Source organism: Chionomys nivalis, chromosome 26, assembly GCF_950005125.1.
Source record: "Chionomys nivalis chromosome 26, mChiNiv1.1, whole genome shotgun sequence".
Classification (NCBI taxonomy): Eukaryota; Metazoa; Chordata; class Mammalia; order Rodentia; family Cricetidae; genus Chionomys; species Chionomys nivalis.
Window position 1 is genome coordinate 35,385,412 of NC_080111.1, and position 20,923 is coordinate 35,406,334.

Here is a 20,923-nt window from a genome sequence, read left to right on the forward strand (position 1 = left end):
TCTGTGTGTTCCAGTTGTTGCTATCTTCATATTTGAATCTTTGCTACTAAAGTGTTGGTATGATCAATACATAATCCCTTTGAGCATTCTTTGTGTTTCCACTGTGAATGTAGCTTTGTATTTAGCTTTACTGTTATAAATTGTTGGACAAAGTTATTGGATTCCATTCATTTAATTGTGGAAATTTACCAGACACAAAATCTTAATTTTGATACATCATTTTCTTATGGATCATTTCTTTACTTCATTATTTATTTATGCCTTGTTTTTCTTGTTTTTATCAACCTTAGATAGACTTGACTTATTGGATAAAAGGTTTTATATGTCTTGGCAAGTGGCTCAGCACATATTCTTTTTGTGGGTGACCTGAGTTCAGATAGTTACACTCAAGGTGGGAGATTAATAAATCTCTACTATTCACAATCCAGCAGATTTACCAACCTCCCTTTTTGTATGTCACCTGTATACATCTGCAAGTCATTCTCTCTCATACACAAACATTCACAAAAAATAGCAGTAACCTTGTTTTCAAAAGTGCTTGTGGCTTATAAAGTTGGAGCAAAGGAAGTTGCTTTGCATGTACCCTGATTCTTCAAAAACCTGTTCTTTTGAAATTTCTTTTAAAAAGTTTTCATTTCCTCACCGTGATGCAGAGTTAGATTCAATCACCAATAGTAGGAAACAAAACGTTATCTAAGTGATCCTAAAGTACATTATATTTTATTATAAGAGAATAAAGTGTTTTAGTAATCAAAACTATTTTCTACAAAGTAAAAACATCAGAAGACTTCAAATGAATCTTGTGACTTTTTGGAACAGCCCTACTCCCCCAACATATTTTATATTAATGATAAAGGAGAGAACTGGAGTGTATAGGATGCCTGTGATTTCTTGGAGTTTGATTTTCATTAGTTAGTATCTTGTCGTTCTTGTTTAATGGACCAAATCTATAAATATATAATATATATTATATATTATTGTGCTTCTGTCATATTCTATAATGATGCCATGTATATTTTTGATTTTTTGATCCATAATCTTATTACAACATTCATTTTCCTGAAAACTGTAGACATTCACCAATTTGTATTCACAATATTGCTAATGCTATATGATCCTTAATTGTTCATTTTAAAATAGTTTCTGTGATAAACAGTTTTAGCATTCTCTTATTGATCTTAGATGCTTGCCCCTTTCCATTTTCTAGCATGTCTGTGCTCTCTACTTGGTGTTTTTTATGTTTGTTTTTTTTTTTCTGTTGGTTCTTGAAGTCAAACTACCGGGAAGAGTTTCCCCAAGAGACCATCTCTCACACCACAGTTAATGTAATGAAGATTTTATTAATTCTGTTGTGACAGGGTCTTTCAGCATTCAAGAAGCCAGAAAGACCCTGAATAGCTGGTACAGGCAATTTTAAAGCAAAAAGGCACAAAAACAAGGGCGGTATCTGGGGGTTGTATTTTACCATTATGATTGGCTTATTTAAAAGGTTATTACCAATAATTGGGTGGAGAGTGGTTGCCAGATCAGATGAGGTAAGAGGGAACATCTGAGGGTCACTTTGCCACTTTCCCAGGGACTGAGTCAAAACACCAGGAATGGAGTCAACACCTAAGGGTTTTCTTGCCCCTATTTAATAACTGAGTTTTAATTGGAGAACATTCACAAGGACTCAGGAAGAGGATGGAAAGTTCCCAACATTTTAGTACGTGAATGTGTAATTGTTAGATTCCCAGGGAGGGGGGAGCACTAAGTCACTGAGACTGAGAGGGCTCAGCTTAAAGTTCAACACTGCTTAAGTCATTGACAAGATTAATACATTGTCTTTGGTTCTCTAAAACCTTCTCATATATTAGTGTGTCTATGTGCTAATTAGCCTCAGCTGTCAACATGAAAAAGCCAAGGTTCATCTGAGGGCACAACAATTAACCATGTGCTCAGATCAGAATGTCTGGTTTCTGTTTTGATTGACGATTGATGTTGGAAGATCTTCCCCTGAGTTGGCAATGTCTCTAAGCAAGTGGGCCTGGGCTGATTAAGAGAGCTAGATGAGCATAAGACAGTGACAAAGCAAAAGAGAAAACCAGGAAACAATGGTTGTGCATGTTTTGCCTTCAGTGATTAACTTGAGTTTCAACCCTACACTCCCACAATGGTGGACTCTGACTTAGGAGTAACAACCAAATAAACCTGTTCATTACCAGAGTTCCTTTTGGTTAGATAATTTAATCACAGCAACAGAGATGAAAGTAGGAATTAAAAAATGGTACCTCAAAATTGATTTTGTTGCTACAATGGACTTGGAGATATGGACTTTGAAAGAATTGAAGATATCAAGACTTTAGATGGCAAAAGTCAAGGAAAGCTCTACACAGAGCATAATTGACTGTTCTTGTAGGACCTGAAAGACTGGAATGTTGAGAGTTATAGCAGGCAGTGGAGGTTGAGGTCATAGGAGTTTAGTGGGCAAAATGCCCTACAGAGAAACAAGGAGTTGATCTGGCCTATCCCTCCTGAGAGGTCTGTGTCTTAGGGATTTCAGGTTAAGTCAATGGCTACTGGGGCACAGTGTGACTTCCAGTTCCTGACAGATTGAGGGACTCACTCAGGCAGAGGCATTCAGGCTAATTTGTATTTCTCTTTATAATCCCTTAGTAGTCAAGGAAGCTTGGAAGCTTTACAGGGCAACTGGACTGAGACAATGAACTTGTATTCCCTGTATAGCTTACAATCTTCATGGCATCTGGTAAACCACAACTGTATTGAGCCTAGAAATTGCCATTAACTTCTGATTCTGATAAATATATAAAAATTCTGATTGCTCTCAATAAGCTTTCTTAGCATCATCTAGCTCTGGTCTCTCCAGCCCAAGTCTGTCCTTATTCCTTGTGGCTCTATTAGGTGACATTGATCTGGTAAGTAGCTGCAGGTGCTTAGAAGACTTTATAAAAATTTTTCTAGAGGAGCTGGAGAGATGGCTCAAAGATTAAGAGCATTGCCTGCTCTTCCAAAGGTCCTGAGTTCAATTCCCAGCAACCACATGGTGGCTCCCAGCCATCTGTAATGGGGTCTGGTGCCCTCTTCTGGCCTGCAGGCATACACACAGACAGAATATTGAATACATAATAAGTAAGTAAATATTAAAAAAACTTAAAAAATTTTTCTAGAGATTATTTTTGTGATTTTTTTGGCCCCAAATCTTTCTTAATATTTCCATATGCCAAGAAGATTATTAAGGCACAATTAAAGAGTAATAGACTGTTATATTAGAAAAAAATATTTCTGTTGGATAGTTATTACTGCTGACTGCTTTAGGTCTACAGTGAAAAAGATACACATAGAAAGGAATGAAAAGAAAGAAAACACTAGGTAATTTCAGATGGTAGTCCAGTGGTGAAAAAGAGGGATTTTCAAGGATTTTGTACCATTAAAGGGAAGACCCTTGCTCTGCATTGATAGCTAAGTAATGGGCCTTACAGTGTAAGACTGTATCTAGCTAATCTCTTGATTTATGGAAGGCATATGCAGCAAAATTCTTTATCTCAGGGCAACATCATACAGAACCTGTAGTCAATTTTGTTCAAGCTTGGTAGGATACCTCATATGGTCTGTCCAGCAGAATTCAGTTAGGGGTTTCCCTGGATAGGGACACTGAGACTGAGGAAAATTGAGATTAAGAGAAATGAAGACAGAAACATAGGTTAGACCAGGAGGACTCAAGGCCACTACCAAGCAGCTCTGAGTTTATTTCTCAGACAGCATATATACTGTTTTTTTGTCTGTTTGTTTTTGTTTTTTTTTCATATATACTGTTTTTAAGAAAAGTTCAGTCTCTGAATCTCTTAAACGTCTCCCTGCAGTTGTCATCAATTGAGAAACAAAATCGTGAAACAATTTATCAGGTCTCTGTCTTATCTTAGACAATTATTCTGTTTTCTTTCCAGTGCCAGGTAATTTATACAAGGCCTTTTTTTTTTGCTGGAATACTAAGTTGAGCATATCCTGCCATATCAAAGTTCAACTGATGATCTAAATCTTTATAATTACCTTCTCCTGCTAACATGTCAAAATTAACAGGCATGTTTTGAGCTTTTTGATATTTGCTCTAAGTTCACATACCCATGGAATTATGATTCCACAATACAATAATCTCCTCCAGACAAACAAGCTCTGGCCAGTTTTTTCCAATCCACCAGAGGAAAGCTTTAACTGCTATTGTCTACAAAATTGCTTGAATAGAGTTTTGGCCCAATTTGAGAACCAATATTTTTAATTCTTTAAGTTGTGTAAAAGGTAAAGGTGTGTGAACTGTCAGAACATTTCCTTGAGGATCCTGATGTTCTATAACTGGAAATAAATTAGATCCTTGAATGACTTCTTTCTTGGTTCCACTTCTAATACTTCCATATAATGGGCTAATAGTCAAAGTCTGCTAAGAATTTGCAGGCTTCTGGACCATAGACATCGTAGGAAATTTCTTTTCTTTAATAGTATAATCCTCAGGAGAATCTAAATCTGTCTTCTCTCTGGGGGAAGGCGAGGGAGTGCTCCTTCTTGAGCTTCTCCATGAACTCCTTTGTGAGATCCTTCATGAGTTTTATTTCTTTTTTTTATTTTATTTTTTTGCCAGGAAGAAATTTGGACTGCTTCCAGTTTTATATTTAGAGAGTCCATCAGATTCCTCAGCCCCTTAGTCTCTGACTGTTTTTCAACTGTCTTAGATCATTTACATGACTATTCTTCAACATTCATAGATAATGTGGGAAATCGGAATCAGGACACTTAGAAGTCTCTCTTTTTGATTTCATCTCATTGTCATGAACCTCTCTTTTAAATTTTACCTCATCATCAGTATCTGATGTGACATCCTCAGTCGACTTTTCAGAAGCGTTTGCATTAAACAGTTCCTTCACTGAAACAGAAAACTTAGTTTTACTTTTACTTCAGTTTGGGTGCAATTTCTGTCTTTCAGGACAAAGATCTAAGCTGTCATGAGTAAATGACAAGAGGCTGAAGATATCCACTGAAATGTTCTCTGGATCATGTACATCATAATATTGCTGTATTTTAACTCCAATACGCACCCTCATATCTGCATTCAAGGTTCCATGCTCGGGAAACCAAGGACAAATTCTTTCAATAAATTCCAAAAATTTATACACTTGCTAACACCTACCTTAAAATATACCTAAATAAATGTACAAACAGATGTTTGCTGTTTCTTGTCCCATAATTACTTTTTACATTTATATGAAAGTTACTTCTTATTCAAGTTAATTCTTTCCTTATTTTACACTTACATGGCAGTTACTAAATTATTTTTTCATGCTGCCTAACTCACCTCTTTTGTCTTGTATGTACACTCCTGCATTAACTTTCCTTTGTACGTACAGCAATGGCTTCCTGAGAATACTCACTGCAGATGTCCCTTTAACTGAGTACTGAGTACACTCTTTCATCCTGAGGTGTCCTTGTGTTGTTCCTGCCACCCCCTTGCACATCCCAGCATTTGGTGCCAATCTCTTGAAGCCCACTCATTGGAATTTTCCTGGCCATTCCATGTGAGTAGATTCTGAGGCTGAGAAAATTTTAGATTAAGATAAATGAAGACAGAAACATAGGATGGACTGGGAGGACTGAAGGTCAATACCAAACAGCCCTGAGTTTATTTTTCAGCCAGTAAATATACTAGATACAGTCAATAGGCAGAACAAAAAGCAGTTAAGTCAGGTAACCATTTTTCTGCACTATCATTGGAATACTGGTCAAAGAGTTCCATTATCTTATTCAGATAAGCAGATTCTAATCTCTAAGGATGACTGGCTATTGCTGGCCTACACCAGCCCAAATCTTAATTTAAAAAGTGTGCTCTTTGAACTGGGCAAAATGTTCTTTCTATGGGCTAACACAGACATTACTCATAGCCCTCATGGTTACTGGAAAATGCAGAGCAGGCAAGCTTGCACTCAATTGACTTCTTTAAGACAGAAAGAACTCTAAATAGAAACTGAGTTATTTGTGGACTCCCACATTGGTCTCAGGATTTCATAGAGCTAAGAACTAGTGGCTGGCTGCTCTGCCTCTTGGATTTTTTTGGCTTTCACCCTAATATCTGATTCCAGGTTTTATGAATAAGGCCAATTAGCATTTCCATTATAACTACTAATTTCTTCTTACTTCCTATCCATTAATTTATGTTTAAGTTTCTATCAAGTAGGTTAAAATTAAGTTTATGAATTCTGCACCTATTTTGGTCTTTTAACCTTTGAACTTTACTACATATAACATTTCCTTTATCTGTTCTTTGGTTGAGGAGCATCTAGGTTGTATCGAGGTTTGGATTTTTACTAATAATTCTGCTATGCACATAGTTGAACAAATATTCATGTAGAATTATTTGGTTGTGCATCTTTTATGTATAATGCCCAAGAATTGTTTTCTTTGCCCTGAGGTATGTTGATTCCCAATTTTCTGAGAAACTGCAATAATTTCCAGGGTGGTTGTACAAGTTTGCATTCCCACTAGCAATGGATGAGTGTTCCCCTTTCTCAACATCCTCTCCAGCCTAAGCAATCAATGATGTTTTTGATCTAAGCCATACTGACTGGTGTGAGATGGTATTTCAGAGTCATTTTGATTTTCAGGGTTTGGTGCAGTCATATTGCTGGAATCTGCTAGACACATTGCTCTTTCTGTTGTTGATTGTGTTCTTTCCTTTGGTCCAAGAATTTGGGCTTGAGATTGTGTTTTAAGTGCCAATCTCTCAGTTTGTCTTTGTTGGATGGGTGTTTGCTTCCCTGATTTCTGTTTGTTCTCTGGTAATCTAGTCTGTGTGGCATAGGGTTGAACTGAGGTTTGTTTTTAAGGTCTTTTGGTACTTTATTTTTTTTAAAATAAGAAAACAATCTCTCTATTCCCTTTATACATACCAATCAAAGTTGCTGTTCCCTCTCCTCCACTTATTGCCTCCACATACCCTCCCACCCCGCTATTCAAATTTCAGAGAGGGTAAGGTACAGGCACACTGCATGGGGGAATTCCACAACCCTCCCTACTCTATCTAGCCTGAGCAAGGTATCATCCAAAGAGACTAGGTTCCCAAAAAGCCAGAACATGCACTACACCAATTTTAGTACTGAAATTCTTGCAGTATGTGTAGCCTTAATGTAGCCTGGAGTATGAGCCTAAGGAGGTTAGGACTGTAAACAGAAAAGAAGGGGAACTTGGGGAAAGTGTTGAGGGTGTAGGGAAGATTTGGGGAGGTCTGTGGGCTGGTGGCCTACATGGAATTCTGGCAGGTGGTTTGTCCTTTCAGCCAGGGGTCTCCACCCAAGTTGGAAGCTACAATACAGACATGATGAGGAGAGTGGGCTTTTGGTTTAGTGTTGAGGGTTTTTGAAAGAATGAAAGAAGTCTATTTGAATTTTTGCCATGGCCTCTGGTCCAGCATGTGTTCTTTTCCTTCAGTTTATCTACTTGTTCTTCATGTGGTGTGTCCTGTATTTGAGCAGAGGCTTTCCACCCAATGTGTAGGTTGTGGTAACTGTAGAGTTGGTTGGGGATTGTGTCTGGGAATGCAGTGAATGTGTTAGTTTCATAGACTGGTGGACTGCCTACCTGTTCTTCTGGCTGGGATGATGTGCACATGAGCAAGAATTTTCTGCTTGAATTTGGGGATGAAGCACAACTATATTCCTTTTTCTGAATGGGAATTTATCCTATGCCATTGCATGTTGGAAATCCTTCATTTTTTTACTTGAAATCTCAAGATGTGCCAGACAAGAGGTTGGCTGGAATTCAATCCAGAGGAGTTTTGGGATATTTGTGCTATATGGGTTATTACAGATTATAAAGATCAAAGAACTCAGACTAAATGCATTTTCATGTTTTCTCTTTTATTTATTCTTCTCTCATACAATACATGTTGACTGCAGCTTCCACTTCCTCCACTCCTTCCAGTTTCCCCCAGTCCTCATTCCCCCAGGTCCATTGCTCCTTTTTCATCTGTCATGTAATAGAAAGCCTCCATAGGATATCAAAGACACCCTTCATGTAAAGGTTCAAGAAAACTAGGTAAAATCCCTTATCAAACTGGACAAAGAAAATTAATAGGAAGGAAAAGGTCACAAAAATTGGCAAGAGTAAGAGACACCAAGAGTTCTACAGTTAATAATCACACAAACACCCCAAGCTAAGAACCAAAGCATGCGTGCACAGGGCAGATACAGAGCTGTTCATGTTCCATGATAGTCACTTCATTTTGTCTGATACACTATGAGATTCATTTTGTTGATTCTGTAGGTTTGGTTTTCCTGGGTTCCTCAACCCCTCCAGATGCTACATTTTTTACCCCTTACTTTCAGAGGATTCCAAGAACTCAAGGTAAAGTTTGGGTAAAGATCTCTGCATGTGTAACCATCAGCTGCTGGAAGAATTCTGTCTGGTGACAGTTGTGCTGGGAATCAATCTATGATTTTAGATATGACTCATTTCATTTCTTTTTTTCTTGTTTAGTTGTATTTGGTTCTACCCTAATTCTGGAAGCCATCAAGTTCTGGTTCCTGGCCATCCTGCAGTATCAGCCATTGGCTTCATCTCATAGCTTGGACTAAAAGTTAGACCATCATTGGTTGTTCACTTCACAAACTCTGAGGCCCCTTTTCCCCAGTGTATCTTGCTAGCAGAACAAGTGTAGTTCTAAGTTTAGTGACTGACTTTGTGTCCCAATCCCACCAATGGCAGCTGTATGTGTTTACAGAACAAGGCTGGTTCAGCCTCTGCATTCCTCACTAGTAGCAATCTTCAACAGTGTCTTTCTTGTAGTTCTGGAAGTTTGCAGTGTACTGTTTCCACATCTCCTGCAAATAGCTCCCTTATTCCTGTCATCTCTCCCTCCTATTCTTCATTTCTGTCCCTTGCTTACTTGATCTTTCCTGTTCCCATCCCCACTTGCCTCCAGTGCACCCACAAAATCTATTCTGTCTTCCCAGAGAAATCCATGCATGTCTCCCAGAGCTGTTCTTGTTACTTAGCCTTTCTGCATCTATGGCTTGTACTGTGATTGTGATTACTATGGTTGTACTTTGCTTACCTGTTCATATCCACTTGTAACTGAGTAAACCATGTTGGTTTATGTCCTTCTGGGTTGTCTCACTCAGGATAAAAAATAGTCGTGCAACAAGACAGCAACCAAATAATTCAAATATAATGGGGTACACCTCTAAACAGAATTCTCAGTAGAGAAATCTAAAATAGATGAGACACATCTAAAAATATGTTCAGTATCATTAGCCATCAGGAGGTTTCATCATAAACCCGACAGAAAGGATAAGTTCAACAACACAAGTGACAGCTAGGGCTCCAAGGATGTAGAGAAAGGGAACTCATTGCTCTTGCAGTGTAAACTTGTCCAGCCACTGTGGAAATCAATATGAAATCCTCAGAATATTGGGAGTCAATCTACCCAAGACCCAGGTGTCCCACTCTGTGCACATTCCCAAAACATGCTCTTCCCTCCTACCACATGGATACTTGCTTGACTCTGTTCATAAAAGCCAGAAACTGCTGTGTCTGTGAGAGACTGTGTTGATTAATAATTGATGTAGGAAGCCCCTAAGAAGGTGGACCTGTGCTGGCATATGGAGCATTCTGAGCATGAAGTAGAGACTAGGCAAGAGAGAAAGGCTGGAAATAGGCTTTGCAAATGTGTTTTGCCTTCAATTGTTAGCTTGCAGTTTCTCCTACACTTCCAAAATGATTGAGTGTGATTTGACACAATCAATGAAATAATCCCCTTTACTGCCTGAGATGCTTTCAGTTTGAGGATTTAATCACAATACTATAAAATCAGGTTAGCACAATTACAACACAAAAGTTGATTTTGTTTGTCAGTATAAGAATGATGTCTTTTGCCAGAGTGTGGAAGATATCAAGGTTTTTTTTTTCCTTTTTTTCTTTTTCCATTCAATTATTTACACCTCCTTCCCTCTTCCCTATCCACTCCAACTCATCCACACCCTCTCCTCCCTCTCCCACCCTGCTTGAGAGAGGGCAGGCAACCCTGCCCTTTGGGAAGTACAAGGCCATCCCCCCTATATCCAAGCCTAGGGACCTGTGCATCCATATAGACTAGGGTCCTAAAAAGCCAGAACATGTGGTAAAAATAATTTCCAGTGTTTTTTCAATGGCTTCTCAGTCAGCCCCCATTGTCAGCCACAATCAAAGAGTCTGGCTTGATCACATGCTCATTTGGACCCAGTCCAGCTAGACTTGGTGTGCTCACATTCGAACAGAAAGTGTAGAATATATATGCATTAGAGTACTACTCAGCGGTAAAAAAACAAGGACATCTTGAATTTTGCTTGCAAGTGGATGGAAATAGAAAACACTATCCTGAGTGAGATAACGCAGACCCAAAAAGATGAATATGGTATGTAGTCACTCATTTGTGGACTGTAGCCATAAACCATGGTCATTAAGCCTATAGTTCACAAGCCTAGCAAAGCCAAATAACAAGGTGAATCCAAAGAAAAACATTTATAGATCCTACTGGAAATTGGAAGCAAACAAGATTGCAGGGCAAAAGTTGTGAGCATGGGGGAGGGGACAGGCATGGGGGTGAGGTTGGGGGAAATTGGAGAGGGGGAGAGGGAAGGGTGAAGGGAAGGACTGGCAAGAGCTTGGGGGAGGTAGAGGGTAGAGATGGCGGAAGGGCGGATATAGGAGCAGGGAAGAAGATAGCTACATTAAGGCATCCATTTTAAAGTTGGCAAGAGACTTGGCTCTAGAGGGGATCCCAGGTGTCCATGGGGATGTTACCAGCTAGGGCCTTGAACAGCAAGGGAGAGGGTGTTTGAGCAGTCCTTACCCCACAATCATGCTGATGATTATCTTGAATATCACCATAGAATCTCCATCCAGCGATGGATGTAGATAGAGACAAAGACACACATCAGAGGAATGGACTGAGCTCCCAAGGTCCAGTTAAAAGGCAGAAGGAGGGAGAAGATGAGCAAAGAAGTCAGGACCACGAGGGATTGGTCTACCAACTGAGGCAGATATCAAGATTTTTATGTGACAAAAAGTAGAAACTTGAACATAATTAACTGTTCTTATAAGACCAGGAAAATGAAAATGTAATGGCAGAAAGTGGGTATTGAGATCATAGGATTTCATTTGAAAATAAACTTGATAAAAAAAAAACAAAAACCCAAGCACACCGGGCAGGGGTGACATACACCTTCAATCCCAGCACTTGGGAGGCAGAGGCAGGTGGATCTCTGTGAGTTAGAGACCAGCCTGGTCTACAAGAGCTAGTTCCAGGACAGGCTCCAAAGCTACAGAGAAACCCTGTCTCAAAGAAGAAAGAACAACAACAAACCAAACCTGAAGTCTTTTGTCTGATTTTTTTTCTTTTTTTCTTTCTTTTTCTTTTTCTTTTTGGTTTTCCAAGACAGGGATTCCCAGTGTAACAGTCCTACCTGTCTTAGAACTACTGGAACTAGCTCTTGTAGATGAGGCTGCCTCTGCCTCCCCAGTGCTGGGGTTAAAGGTGTGTGTCGCCACCATCCAGACTTTTGTGTATATTTTAGCTCCAAGATTTTTCTTATTCTGCCTATGCTCTAGAAATTTAGTAATGCCAAGTTAAAATATAATGGGCTAATGTCTTTAATGGAATATTGAAGCTGTTCAATGATTATCACTGATGACTCTTTTAGGTGTACAGTAAAAGTACCCAAGGAGGGCAGAAATAAATGAAAATAAAAAGGTAGCTTCAAAGGGCATTTATGTGTTAATACAGGCAGGAATTTTCAAAGAGTTTATAATCATTACAGAAAAGCCATTACTGTGCAGTGGAAGCTTATCAAGGCGCCCCAAGGGTAAGACTCCATATAAAGAAACCTTCAGTTTAGGGATGGTTGAGCAAATTGATTCATAGTCACAGGAAGCTACTTCATTCAAAACCTGCACTTGTGGTACAAGCTCGTTAGTGTTCTCTACATTAAAAAAAACACTCTACTTCTCAGCATCACCAGTAATGTGCTGGTCTTGGGAACATGAAATAATCAAAATTTAAGATCATGGCTTTTTAGCTTATGGTTAGAGTTTACCATTGTTGCAGGCATCTGTGTTTGGCTGAGTCAGAAGCCCAGCGAGGAGACAGAGTTCATTGCATGAAACTGTGAGGACTGAAGCTGGGTGTCTTCTTGTTTCTTTTCCTCTCTTGTTCCTTTAGGGCCTGCCACCCAGTTCTTAATTAAATTTCACACATGGAGGCTTACTTTTTTCTTATAAATGCTTGACTTTGGCTTGTTACGAGACAGGTTGTTTTTAACTTAATGGTTCTCTCTACAGTTTCCTCCTGGCCTTTATCTTTATTCTGTATTCCTCTCTTTATTTCTTACTCCATGGCTTGCTGTGTAGCTGGATTAAAGGCTCCTGTTGTTTTCTCCTTCTGTTGCCTCTTATTTCTTTTTTCCTCCCAGATTTCCCCTCCCATTGATTCTCTTTTCCTTACAGCCCTCCCTGTCCTTTCTTGTCATGTGACATGTTACTCAAATGTTTTAGACCAACCAGTTATTTTCGATAGGCAAAGTATCACAGCTTCACAGAGCTAAACCAATGCAGCAATTCTTTGCATCATTAAAACAATTGTTCTACAGCATAAATAAATATAACACATTTAAAAATGTGATTTCACAGCACAGTCGGTTCCATTTTGAACCCAAAGATGTTAAGATACCAAAGTTACGACACAACTTCCATGGAGACCAAGCTGCTTACAGTGATGGGAAGTTACCAAAGAGAGAAATACATGAGAACTTGCAAGGATAGGGCCATTTAAGTCATTTGAAACTGAAGCCCATACATCTGACAAGAGAGCTATAGGATTTGATGATTGTCTTGCTCTGCTTCACTCTTGCCTTGGTTCAATCTTCCCTTGCTGTGTCTTTATTTTTCTCTTTTGGAATGTTAATGGTATTTTGTGCCACTGGTGTTAGAAAGAGTTAACATGTTTTCAGGTTTTACAAGATGTTGCTGTGAACAGATTATCTTGAGTGCCAGAGGAAACATTACACATTTGGACAGTGTAGGGACCATTGCAGATGAGGATCATTAAATGTCTATCCTTGAAATGACAAAATGCAATTTTTCCATTGTTGACTATGAACCAATAGTGGCTGGTGTCAGAATGAACTTGATTGAATGAACAGACTCCCAGAAAAGATCACGTATTTGAACAAGTTTCTCTCCTTGGTGGCTTTCTTTAAACTTCCTGTGAATCTTTAGTAGGAGAAGCCTGTCTAGATGATATTCCTCATTATACATAATGAGTCTCAATACCATGAACTAATTTCCTAACATTTATATCTACTATTTTGTGCTTGATATTAATTAGCCAACTTCCTCCTTATACTGAAATTTTTTTGCCATCATTATAGGTTTGATCTCTACATTCTATATCTTACCTATATTCTATAGGTAAAAATGAGATATTTTTATTGGGTGATAGCCCTGTAATATAGATTTTTTATGTATCAAGTATATGCTGCTGTGCTGAGCTTCACGTATATCTTGAATTTTAAAATTTGAAAGAGGGTATCACTCTGATTCCCAGGATACCATGTATTTACGACATTAATACTGTCTGAGCATTCTGAGTCAGTTAATTGCAGGTGCATGAACTTCTTCTAGTTTGTTATGTTTGATTTGATTTTTTAAATCAATATGACTATTTTATATGTCTGCATGGATATTCATTACCTGGGTAGCTGGTCATCAAGGTGATCTAAATATCTCAGAATTCCTCATCATAGAACAATGGAAAGTTGTGATCCCCATGTAAGTACTGGAAAATGTGCCCAGCTCCATTCAAGACCAGCAAGAACTCTGAATTACTCTACCTTCTCTCCAGCTCTTTGTTGATTATTCATGACCAACATGTATATTTCTTGTGTTTTCATCTGTGCATTTTAACTGCTTTACACATGAAGTTCCTTTCTACAAAATGTTATTAGACTTACAGTTTCAATTATGACACTTGAGATATCTGGAAAATGAATACAGAAGTAGAGTGAATGGAAAATTATTTAGAAGAACTTCAATAAAAGCCTTTCAGTTCTTTCTATCCCATTTGTTTGTTTCACTGATTTTGACACTGGAGACCGTGTCTTAATGTGTACTTCCATCTGTCCTGGACCTGATTGATAGCATAGACTTGACTGGCATTCAACTCAGAGACAAATATACCCACCTCAGTTTTCTGAGTGTTGTGTTTAAAGGCACAATGCAACAATACACTCAGGGTGTCCATATTACTTTTTTGTGTGGTCTGTAACTCTTCATACAATTTTCTCATGCATACTATATAGTGTTGATCTTTTTTGTTGTCTCTTGCTCTCAATAGACCTTGCTCTTATAACAGAGTTGACTCTGCTTTTCAATTTCCCTCTAAAGTGACTGTCTATGTCATGGCATAAGAGTAAGGAACAACAGAATCATCTGTCTACACCTTGAAAGAAGTATGCATTTCCATCTTTGTCACTGTGGTTCTTTCCATTTTACACATGTGTGGTGTATTTCAGAAGGCAGTGACCTATGATGATGTGCACATCAACTTCACCCGGGAAGAGTGGGATTTGCTGAATCCTTCCCAGAAGAATCTCTATAAAGATGTAATGCTGGAAACCTACAACAACCTCATTTCTATAGGTAAAAATGAATTTCCTTCATGTTTCAAAATATGGAAACAACTTTTCCATGGTTAAGGATGTTGTTCTCCAATTTGATTTAGAAAGAAGAATGAGGTGAATACAGCAGTCATAGATCTTAGGTGCACTTAAGATATTAAGCTAAATCTTGCACATTGTTAAATGATATAACATATATTCTGGTCCTGTATTTTAGGATACATTTGGGAAGACCATAACACTGAAGAACTTTGGCAATGTTCTAAAAGACATGCAAGGTAATTTTCATGTGTAAGTTGATAACAATGTGCCTCTGATGAGACTGCACTTTGTCCTAGAACTTTTAAATAAAAGCAGCAATGCAAATAAGCACAGCTTTAAGTGCATAGATGGTTATGAAATACTCACAAATCGGCCGGGCGGTGGTGGCGCACACTTTTAATCCCAGCACTTGGGAGGCAGAGGCAGGTGGATCTCTGTGAGTTCGAGACCAGCCCAGTTTACAAGAGCTAGTTCCAGGACAGGTTCCAAAACCATAGAGAAACCCTGTCTCAAAAAACCAAAAAAAAAAGAAGAAGAAAAGAAATACTCACAAATCCATATACCTCAATTTCATGTATATGAATTATTCTTCCTTTCCTATGTGTATCAGACACTACACTTGATATAAGCTTATGAGCATAGAGACATGGAAAGATTTAACATACCTTTCTTAAGAACAAAAAGAAGATAAGCAGTAGTTCCCATGTAGAGTATACTTGTTGAATTTGATTCAAGTATACAATACTGATGGTTTTCTACAATCATTATTAATATAAAAACATTACAAAAATGCCCCATGAATTCTAAGTCTGTGCAAATACTTCTGAATGTCCTACTTCACTTAGCAAATGAAATATGATTCACAGTATAGTAAAATTTATGAATGCAGTAAAGTTGGTAAAGCTCACAGTGTATTCAGTTGTCTTCAAAAGTGTGAATAATATGATATAAAAATATTTTTGTAAATGTGAAAAGCTAAACCATGAAAAAAAGGAATTTATCATCGTACTTATTTTCCTAGATGCAAACTGTCCCCAAATTAAAAAGCAAACATGATTTTAAATGGAGTTATGAAACCTTAATAACTTATTCCTATTTAGAATTGAAACAAGTTACAAAATAAATTCATACAGATATAAGGTTCAACAGTGTATTGAATGTGGTAAAGCTTTTAAATGTGCCAATTATCCTTGCAGGATTGAAAGAAACCAAAATGGTGAGAAGAAACTTTCAGTGTATACTCAATGTGTTAAAGCCTTTTCTGATGACAGCCACTTTCTAAAGAATGAAAAAACACATACTGGAGAAAAACAGTCTAAAATTAAGCAGTGTGGGAAAGCTTTTGCATATCACAGTTATATTCAAGTGCTTAAAAGAAAACACACTGGAAATAAACCCTATGAAAATAATCAAGGTGATAAAGACTTTGTTCTTTATGAAACTCATCAAAGTCATAAAAGAACACATACTGGAGAGAAACCTTATGAATGCGATCAGTGTGGTAAGGCCTTTGCATGTCACAGTGTTCTTCAAAGGCATAAAAGAACACATACTGGAGAGAAACCATATGAATGTAATCAGTGTGGTAAGGCCTTTGCACAACACAGTAATCTTCAAAGGCATAAAAGAACACATACTGGAGAGAAACCCTACGAATGTAATCAGTGTGGTAAGGCCTTTGCAAATCTCAGTCATCTTCAAAGGCATAAAAGAACATATACTGGACAGAAACCGTATGTATGTAATGAGTGTGGTAAGGCCTTTGCACAGAACGTTGCTCTTCAATACCACAGAAGAACACATACTGGAGAGAAACCCTATGAATGTAATCAGTGTGGTAAGGCCTTTGCACGACATAATCATTTTCAATTGCATAAAAGAACACATACTGGAGAGAAACCCTATGAATGTAATCAGTGTGGTAAGGCCTTTGCACAGAACATTGCTCTTCAATACCATAAAAGAACACATACTGGAGAGAAACCCTGTGAATGCAGTCAGTGTGGTAAGGCCTTTGCTCGACATGGTGCTCTTCAAATGCATAGAAGAACACATACTGGAGAGAAACACTATGAATGTAATCAGTGTAATAAGGCCTTTGCATGTCACAGTGATCTTCAAAGGCATAAAAGAACACATACTGGAGAGAAACCATATGAATGTAATCAGTGTGGTAAGGCCTTTGCACGACACAGTAATCTTCAAAGGCATAAAAGAACACATACTGGAGAGAAACCCTATGAATGTAATCAGTGTGGTAAGGCCTTTGCACAGAACAGTGCTCTTCAATACCATAAAAGAACACATACTGGAGAGAAACCCTGTGAATGCAGTCAGTGTGGTAAGGCCTTTGCTCGACATGGTGCTCTTCAAATGCATAGAAGAACACATAGTGGAGAGAAACACTATGAATGTAATCAGTGTAATAAGGCCTTTGCATGTCACAGTGATCTTCAAAGGCATAAAAGAACACATACTGGAGAGAAACCATATGAATGTAATCAGTGTGGTAAGGCCTTTGCACAACACAGTAATCTTCAAAGGCATAAAAGAACACATACTGGATAGAAACCCTATGAATGTAATCAGTGTGGTAAGGCCTTTGCAAATCTCAGTCATCTTCAAAGGCATAAAAGAACATATACTGGACAGAAACCGTATGTATGTAATGAGTGTGGTAAGGCCTTTGCACAGAACGTTGCTCTTCAATACCACAGAAGAACACATACTGGAGAGAAACCCTATGAATGTAATCAGTGTGATAAGGCCTTTGCACGACATAGCCATCTTCAAAGGCATAAAAGAACGCATACTGGAGAGAAACCCTATGAATGTAATCAGTGTGGTAAGGCCTTTACACGACATAATCATCTTCAATTGCATAAAAGAACACATACTGGAGAGAAACCCTATGAATGTAATCAGTGTGGTAAGGCCTTTGCACAGAACAGTGCTCTTCAATACCATAAAAGAACACATACTGGAGAGAAACCCTGTGAATGTAATCTGTGTGGTAAGGCCTTTGCTCAACATGGTGCTCTTCAAATGCATAGAAGAACACATACTGGAGAGAAACCCTATGAATAATATCAGTGTGATAAGGCCTTTGTAGACTCCTGTACGTTTAAAAGGCTTAAAATGTAACATACTCTAGAGATATCTGTGAATGGAATGTGGTAAATTCTTTTTCACAATAATCTCCAGATACATAATATGAGCCCTTCTGTAGAGAAACCCTGAAGTTAATTTGTGTATTTTTCAAAAACATGAGAAAAAATTCATACTGTAGTGAAACTCTTTAAATTAATTCAGTGTCATAATATTTTGTGCTTCATATAAGAGTAAGACTTTGTGTAGTCATCTGAAAAAGCTTGTGCATATTATCATAATCTTTTGGACCTGAGGAAAAAAATGGGGGCTTCTTTTAAATTGTTCTTTCAAATGTTAAGGCACTTACAGTCAGTTAACCAAAATCAGTTATTGTGTAGAAAAAAAGTTAGATAATGTCAACAATTTGTTTATGCATCATTATATCTCTCTTTATTTTAGTTTGAACCAGCAAAGTAATGGATAAATCCTTATTGGTTACAGGAAGGGTATTCCAACTTTGATCTTCAAACCAGAGCCAAAGGAAAGAACTTTGTCTCTGAATCTAGAACTATATAAGAAAACAACACTCCCTGAAAACAGCCAAAACATTAAAAAGGCCCAGTGAAAGAAACACAATTTGGCTCTCAAACCAGAACCATAAAATCCTAAAAGTTTCAACAATGTTTTTAAGCTCAAAGAATAACATTAACTGAAATACGAGAGGCATGAAGAGTCAAATCTCTCATACGTTTACTTGTATGTTTTGTATAAAAGTGTCCTTAGAAGTTGAGGGTATAATTATGGTTATCAGAAGATTGGGAGTGGTCATCAGGAATTCTAGAATTGCTTCCAGGGACGATGTTCTTTCTATGGGATATTATTATGGTAAAATGATGGTTAAATTTCAAGATTGCTGTTTTGGATAATTGCAAATGGTTTCTGAATATTCGTTAGGGTTCTTCTGAAGTTCTTATTTGGAATTCTGGCCAGAATGTTGTAAGAAGGTGCCTCATATCTGCAGCTTGTACCCATAAATCAGTCTCATAGTGCTATCAGCATCATGCAGTCATATCAACCAGGTAGAGACATTGGGGGACCCCAATATATTCTTGGAAGCTCTTTTTGTTGAAAATGTAAGCATTATTCATGTAGACATATTTTCAGTGAAAGATAAGATATAGACAAAATGGGCATGAAGGAGAGGAAAATGTTCCTTTAAAATTGATCTTCTTTCTGTCTCATACCAGAAGGCTGTTGACATGAGACAGAGTTTTGAATTTTTCTTTTAACATCATGCTTGGATTTAGAGAAGGATAGACATTGTCTAATTCTAAAACCATTTCTGATTCTGAAGTAGAAATATAACACAAAAAGACATCTTCTAAAGCTGTAGCCCATACAAAGCACCTAACAGATTATCTCTCTGGGGGTGTGCCTCCTCACAGATTTACAGGTCAGTATCTGCCCCCTTCCTGAGAGACAAAGCATAAAATGTGACAAACAGAACAGAAGAGACAGATCAGCTACTACTGGTGATGGAAAAATGAAAAATATTCCAGATAGTGAGAACAGTGTAAGCCATGGCTTAGAGGCTGCAGCAAAGTCAGCAGGACCTTTAGAGCCATTCATCCCTGTGCCATCAGAGCAGCAACAGCACACATCTGCCCTAAGCCAGAAACTCTGGAAGGAAAACACACTGTGTTTTGACAGTCTTCCAAATAATTCCAGTATGTGTGTAAGTTTTAGAACCTCTGATCCAGGCTACTAGCTCTCAAATGCTGTTTGCAGGTCACTTCTCTGTGATAGGATCAGAGGTGAAGTGGATGTAAGATCAGATAAGTTTGGAAGTGCATAGTCTACATTGCTTTTGGAGAGCTTCCGATAAACATTAGCCATTTAAACGTTTTAAGAAGTCCTACAGTAAAGACCTTTATTTCTCATTCAGCTGTGGCTCTCTGTGATCCTGCCTATTCACATTTCCATAAATACCCTCTTAGGGAAATTATCCTCACTATTCACATGGATGCAATGTAACCTACAGAAGATGAGGAGACTGTCCCCAAGTCACAGAACTTGTATCCATGTTGAAAAAGATCCTAAAAATTTTTGTTATTTGCTGCGGAGCCAGAGGAGGAGGGGAGAGGTCCAGAGGACACCAACATGAACAAGTTGAAATCATCGCAGAAGGATAAATTTCGTCAGTTTATGATCTTCACACAATCTAGTTAAAAAACTGCTGTGAGTTGTCTTTCTCAAAATGACTGGAAGTTAGATGTTGCAACAGATAATTTTTTTCAAAATCCAGAACTTTATATACCGGAGAGTGTCAAAGGATCATTGGACAGGAAGAAGTTAGAACAACTTTACAATAGATACAGAGATCCTCAAGATGAAAATAAAACTGGAATCGATGGCATACAGCAGTTCTGTGATGATCTGGCCCTCGATCCAGCCAGCATTAGTGTGTTGATCATCGCATGGAAGTTCAGGGCAGCCACACAGTGCGAGTTCTCCAAACAGGGGTTCATGGATGGCATGGCAGAGTTAGGATTTGACAGCATAGAAAAACTAAAGGCCCAAATACCCAAGATGGAACAAGAATTGAAAGAACCAGGACGATTTAAAGATTTTTACCAGTTTACTTTTAATTTTGCAAAGAATCCAGGACAAAAAGGATTAGATCTAGAAATGGCCATTGCTTACTGTAACTTAGTGCTTAATGGAAGATTTAAATTCTTAGACTTATGAAATAAATTTTTGTTGGAGCATCATAAACCAAAAGACATGTGGAATCTTCTGTTAGATTTCAGTTCAATGATTGCAGATGACATGTCCAATTATGATGAAGAAGGAGCATGGCCTGTTCTTATTGATGACTTTGTAGAATTTGCGCACCCTCAAATTTCTGGGACAAAAAGTACAACAGTGTAGCACTAAGGAACCTTCTAGAATGTACATAGTCTGTACAATAAATACAACGGGAAATACACAGTCAATTTCTGCTGGCTGGACCAAACTGAAGATCAATCCTCACAGTTCAGACTGAGGGTTGAGACCAACTTTAAGGATACATCTTGGATCATATCGTACTCATTCTTCTA

At 38.0% G+C, this 20,923-nt stretch overlaps 2 pseudogenes; both read left to right on the forward strand.

Moving 5' to 3' along the window:
- LOC130866854 (zinc finger protein 431-like) overlaps window positions 1-17,819 on the forward strand; it is a 51,652-nt pseudogene extending 33,833 nt beyond the window's left edge.
- Window positions 17,820-19,981: 2,162 nt separating this feature from the next.
- On the forward strand, window positions 19,982-20,808 carry LOC130867023 (DCN1-like protein 1; annotated as a pseudogene).
- The last annotated feature ends 115 nt before the right edge of the window (window positions 20,809-20,923 follow it).